Below are 6,785 nucleotides of genomic sequence, written 5' to 3' on the forward strand. Positions count from 1 at the left end.
TGTGCACTTAAGGATAATTACTCTATTTGAACACAACTTTAAGTGAATTCATATAAAGATAGGATTTATGCCATTGTGTAGGAGATTAAAAAGTATTTTATGAAATCTCTAATAAATGGCTTTTTGAGCAATATGAATATTCAAAATTGTGTCAAATATGCAACAAAATGCATCTGAAATACCTATTGTGTGTACAATAGGGACTTATTATTCTGCAAGAGAGGAAATAAATCTCACTGAATATTTTAGAGCAATGTATATTTTTGAAAATTATTTTGCAATCATAGCACTACTTTTTCCGTAAGCACACTGGCTGGCAATGATGCTGTTTTATTTATCATTATTATTATTGTTGTTATTATTTTTTATCTTCACCCAAGGACATTTTTCCATTTTTTGTTCAGACAGAGTGGGAGGGAGAGAGGCAGAGAGAGGGGGAGAGAGAGAGAGAGAGAGAGAGAGAGAGCGAGAGATAGTAACATCGATGTGAAAGGGACACATCAAGTGGCTGCCACCCGCACGACCTACCAGGCTGGGGACAAACTGCAACCGAAGTACTTGCCCTTAGCGGGAACCAAACCTGGGTGTCTCTGGACCGCAGGCTGACGCTCTAATTGCTGAGCCAAACCGACCAGGGCAATGGTGCTGTTGTAAATTGGAAGGCCGAAGAATAGAAAGGTGTATGTACAGATGGAGTTAACAACCTCTGAGATGAAAATAGCTCCATACAACGAAGCGTTCTCCCCTTCCTCATTTACTGTTCTTTTACTCAGAGTTGCTTAAGTGTGTGCTTTCTAAGAATTCCTATCTTCTTTGACATTATTTGATCTTCCTAGGCCTCTGTGGACCTGAAACTGTAAAACTGATTACCATCAGAGAGCTGAATGGACCCCAGGGAACAGAGAGAATTGGGGTGGGGATCAGGAGATCATGGAGTTCGAGCTCTGGAAACTGGTGGCTGTGTCCAAGTTGATGTTCACATTATCGCATGGCAAGAGTAAGGGTGGCAGACGAACTGAAGTCAGGGTTGTTTGAGTACTTTGATCTACTCATACTACACTTGCTTGGCCAACTTATAACACGAGACCATTTCATTCATGTGGTGCATGTGAGAGCTTGACTGGAAATAGAGGCTATGCCCCTTCACAGGGGATCTTCTGTTATGATTGAGAATATTAGGTAGTCAGGTTGGAGTAGTATGTCTATGATCTGTGGCAAGTGCTAAGTAGACAGACATAGACCTAGATTTTCATTATAATTAGCATTCGTTACAGTTAAACTTGCCAAGTCTAGGGCATTGATTTTTAATGACTACAAAGGCTGTATGATTAGCTCATGTTTAAAGGTCTAAACTAAGGAGTTTCTAAAAGTAGTGCAAAGGCTCTATACCTGGACTTTAAATTTAAAATGCTTCTCTAGATTGGCCTTAGCTCACTGAGGTCTGCTTTCAGTTTCCAGTAGCTATTACAAGCCATTAAGAAAAATACTAATATTTATACATTCCTATTTCATATGTGTTACTAATGATTGATATAAGTAACAGGTGCGTACTGACTTTTATGAATTATTTTTTAGTGATATGCCAGATAGTGGTTTAAGAGCATGGGTTTTGGAGACATTGCATAGGTTCAAATTCCAGTTCTGACATTACAAACTAGGTGTCCTTGGGCAATTCACTTAACTTCCTGCATTAGTTTCCTCATTTGTAAAATAGAAGTAATAATATAATAATTGTACCTATCTCATAGGGTTGTTGTGAATCTTGTATTAAATATGTACATATTTCTTAGAACGGTAAAACAGTTCTGGCCCAAATAAAGTCCTAGTAAACATTAGCTACTATTATTGCGTGCTTTCAAATAACCATTGAAATCAGAGTTTACATGTGCTCGGATCTTGATAATAATAGAAATTCTGCTTAACTTTGAAGATTTATTTTATATCAAGTCCTGTTACAGGTATATATACCTGAAGGAGCCTATAAATGGAGGTGATAGTTACCTGACAGATTTGGGGGAGAGATTTAAGAATATTATCCATATGTAAAACACAACACACACACACACACACACACACACACATATTAATATATAAAGTCCTTGATTTCTGAAAGAAAGAGGTATAGTCTGTGAAATAAGGTAATACTTTGTTTTTCAATGTTTTATAAAAGAAAGTAAATTAAATTAAACTAAAATAAGATGTGTTTGTTATTGGCTTAACACGCTAAGAATATTGTCAGAGTTGGGAGGAAGTTAGATATGTTCTAGAATTTATTGGGAAAATATGGGTATGTGGCTTACATTTCACACCAGCAGAGAAATGCAATACAGAACTTCTATAAGTAGAGGAAAATAAGTAGAATAGAGGAAAGGAAAGACCAAGAAAACTTTGTCAGATCCAATGAAAAAACTGTTTAGTTTATTGGATTAGTCATATATGGAAGTTAAGTCACATTCCTACACAACTAAGTTTCTCATGTGAATCAATTTCGGAAGCCCACAGACAAGAAGTGAAGATAAATGAAATGCCCATCAACTGATGAACATATAAAGTGTGGCATTTCCATAAAATGAAGTCGTATTCAGTGATAAAGTTCTGATTCATGCTCTAACATGGACGAACATTAAAAACATTATGCTAAGTTAAAGAGGCCAGTCATAAAAATCACAAAGTGCACGATTCTACTTATGTGAAATGTCCAGAATAGGAAACGATACAGAAACAGAAAATAATGGTTCTCTGTGGCTGGGCAGATGAGGATGAAAATTAATGCTAATGAGTATAAAATTTCCCTTTCAGGTGACCAAATTATTATAAAGCTATATTATGGTAATGATTGTACAATTCTGTAAATATACTAAAGACCATTAAACTGAACACTTTAAATAGATGAGTTTTATGCACATAGGAATAATTTAAAAAATGGGCAAGACCATTACATAGAAAAATACAGAGTTCTTCCATCAAAAGTATTGAGAGAAATTAAAGAAACAAGTAAGCACAGAAATGAATGATGAGTTTATATCTTTAGTCTCAGTATTTTAAAGTTGCCTATTCTACACCAATGGCTTATAGATCTAATTCAATCTCAATAAAAATTTCAACAGATTTTCTTTGAAAATGAAAAACTGATCCATTATATAAGTTATGTGGAGATACAGATTGCTAGTATAAGCCAAACACTCTTGATAAAAACAAGGGGCAAGACTTGCTCTACAAGAAATGAAGATGTATTATAAAGCTATGCTAATAAGAAAGTGTGGGCTTGGCACAAAAATAAGTAGATAGACATGTAGAAGAAATCTGAGAGTCCTGAATTAGAATTATATTTGAAAGAACACTTGATTTAAGAGGAAGGGGTAGTACACAATACAATGAAGAAAGAACCATCTTTTCAATAGATGGTGCTGATTCAAATGAATTTTACTATGGTAAAAAAATAAAAAAGTGAAATGACCCACCTCACATCATGATACATAAATTGAAAGGCAAATCAATGAAGTTTCTAAAAAATTAATATAGGAAAGTAATTTACAACCCTGGTATAGGAAAACATATAAGACAAACACACAGTAACCACTAAGGAAAAATTAATATGCTGGACTATATTAGCATTAAAAACATCTTAATCAAAAAGATGCCATTAAGAGAATGGAAAGGTAAGCCACAGAGTGGAATAAAGTATTTAACTTTATTTAAAGTATATATCTAAGGAGTAATACATAGCTAGAATTTAAAAAACAAACAAGATACCCTGGAAATCAATAAGAAAATGACAACTCAATATAAAAAGACAAAAAATTTGAACAGGATGTTCACAAAAGAGAATGTTCAAATGACTAAATAAACATCTTAAGAGAAACTCAACCGTGCCCTGGCTGGTTTTGCTCAGTGGTTAGAGTGTTGGCCCGAGGACTGAAGAGTTGAGGGTCCAATTCCAGGTCAAGGGCATAGATGTTGGTTGCAGGTTTGATCCCTGGCCTGGTTGGGTTGTTCAGGAGGCAACCAATTGATGTGTCTCTCTCACACTGATGTTTCTCTCTCTCTCTCTCTCCCCTCCCACTCTATCTAAAAACCAATGGAAAAATATCCTTGAGTGAGAATTAAAAAACAACAACACAGGAACTCAACCTCATTGGTGATGAGGGAAAAGCAAGTATCACTATATACTCATCAGAATGGATAAAATTTAAAAAGGGTCCTGAGAATGTGGACAAATAGGAGTCCTCTTATTTGCTTCTAGGGGTATAAATTGGTACAACTACTTTGGAAAAATACTTAGCAGTATCTCTTAAAACTGATTTTTTGCATACTTTATGATCTAGCAATTTCACTCCTAGGTATATCCAGCGGAAAAATATATATGTGTGCACAAATAAACATGTAGATGAATATTCATAGCCTCATTTTTCATAATAGTTCTAAGCTGGAAAAAAAACCCCATAAATGTCCACCAAGCAGTTGTCTAGATAAATACCTTTGTTAGAGTCATACAATGAAATACTCTACAGGAATGGAAATGAAGGAACTACCCTTACACCCAACCATAGGGATGAATCTCACAATTTCAATATTTGGGGTGGGGAGGTCAGATAAAAAAATATATCTACTGTGGGATTTCATTGACATAAAATGTTATAAAATAGTCAGCGCTAAGCTACGGTGTGAGAAGGCAGGAGAATGGTTTTCTGTGAGGAGATGGAAAGGGCAGTCCTGGGAGAGGCTTGAAGGGCTTCTGCAGAGCTAGCAATGGTTTTCGTTGACCTAGCACCAGTTACACAGGAATCGGCTTGGTGCCACTCACTGAACTGTACCTGCGTGTTTTTTGCACTTTTCATTATGTGTATTATATGTCATAAAACAAAACAGTTTTAAAAACAAGCTACACTGGCCACATCATGGATGTTTTGGTGTGTGTATGGTGAATTTACCTGTATAAAAGATCAACTAAATTACAGACCAAATGTATAATAGCCAAAAAGCACACAATGAAATTTCATGTGTGCGTAGTCATGAATATTTTAAATTTTAATGTTGCCTCCCATTCCACACGTCTTAATGTCAAATCAGTCTTCTACTTCTCATCAGTCTAAGATTTAAACAGGCATTCTCAGAATTGCTGTTTCAAGCCGAGCCATTGAAGAGGCTGCTATTGAGAAAGGCGCTGAATATGACAGCTTAGGCTTTTTAGCAGACAAGAACACAGTCAAGGCAGTTTTTCTCCTGTGCCAGCAAAGACTGGCACCATGTCAGCGGCTCTCTGCCTCTAAATAGGGCCTTGAGAGCAGATGCAGTCAAGGTTGTTTGTCACTAGACTATCTGAAAACTGTTGAGCCTGAAAAACGTTCTGCATATTTATTAGTGATCACTGCTGCAGGACTTCAAGACAATCATGCAGATAAATGAGTACCTTCCACTGACATTTTTTTTGACACAGTGCACAGTCTGCAATGGCAAATAGAAACACCCCTGAAACAGCTGCCAGACCGTCTTGGCTATTCTGTTTCCTTAAAGGAATGAGAGTGATACATTTATGCTAATGATTTGTCTCTTGGAAAACATACCCTTTTTGCCTCCATGCATGTACAGGGTGGGGCAAATTACAATTGTGAATATGCAAAACAGAGTTTACTCTTGTATTATTATTAAGTATTGTATTATTTTCTTTATGAACAACTGTAAGCCTACTTTTGCCCCACCCTGAATTACTGACAGCATATTCTGCAGAGATGTTTAAGTGGATGGAAGTTACAGGTTTTTATCTTTTCTTTTCTTTGAACTTTTGGCCCCTCTTAACAAGAAATTAGTTTTTGGATGGTGAAGAGTAGCTTATAAAATTGGGGACATTGTGTGATCTTAGTTAAGATTTAAGAAAAAATTCTTTGCATTCTAGTGGTATTGTTAATATATTAACACTGAAGTTATATGCATTAAATATTTAAGCCAGATATAAAAAAGAACTTTTGGAAACTTGAAAACAAATATTAAAATGGTTTATCATAAAGGAAAAAAATATTTCTTTTTTTTTTGGCCCCTCCCGCTCGTGCTCCCGTCCCTCTTGCGCGCGTCACCGACTGCCGTAATATTTCTTACTTAGAAGTCTTAATCTACCTGGGATAATGTAAATGTAACACAGACTATAAGATCTGAAAATAATTTCTTCTAAGCACTTTTGGGGCCTACAGATGACTTTAGACAAATTTTGGGCAGTTTATTACCGGATTATCATTTTTTACCTTTTGGCATTAGCACTAGATGAATTTGTGACTCTTGATAAAAAAAACATTACGGCTCATTACTTTAAGCTATTGTTTTCCAAATATTCCCAATGACAGGTTTTACTTTGGGTGCTTATTAAAAACACATTTGTCTGGGTCTCTCCTGAGTCTAGAAATTACTATTCACATAACAAGCAATCTAAGAGATACTTATGTTGAAGCATGATGCTGATGCATGTTTTATAACTGAACCTTTGGATTGGAATATTAAGGCATCAAGGGGATATTATTTAACTATTTATTTCTCTACAAAATAGGGATGGGATGGATAGAAAGACATGATTATGCACAAAGGCAAAAGCTAATTACAAAATTTTATTTGGCAGTTTATGAATTAGTGTAATAAATAATAACATGGTAATCTGTTATATAGGGAGGGCCTGCATATGTGGCAAATGATTTTTTAGACTATTTTATAGTTTATAAAAAATAAAATCAGGTATACTTACCTAATTTGTCCCCACAAAACCTAGAGATGTGTGGGTTGCTATGATTAATATCAGTTTC

The sequence above is a fragment of the Molossus molossus genome, unplaced genomic scaffold, assembly GCF_014108415.1.
Source record: "Molossus molossus isolate mMolMol1 unplaced genomic scaffold, mMolMol1.p scaffold_m16_p_5, whole genome shotgun sequence".
NCBI lineage: Eukaryota > Metazoa > Chordata > Mammalia > Chiroptera > Molossidae > Molossus > Molossus molossus.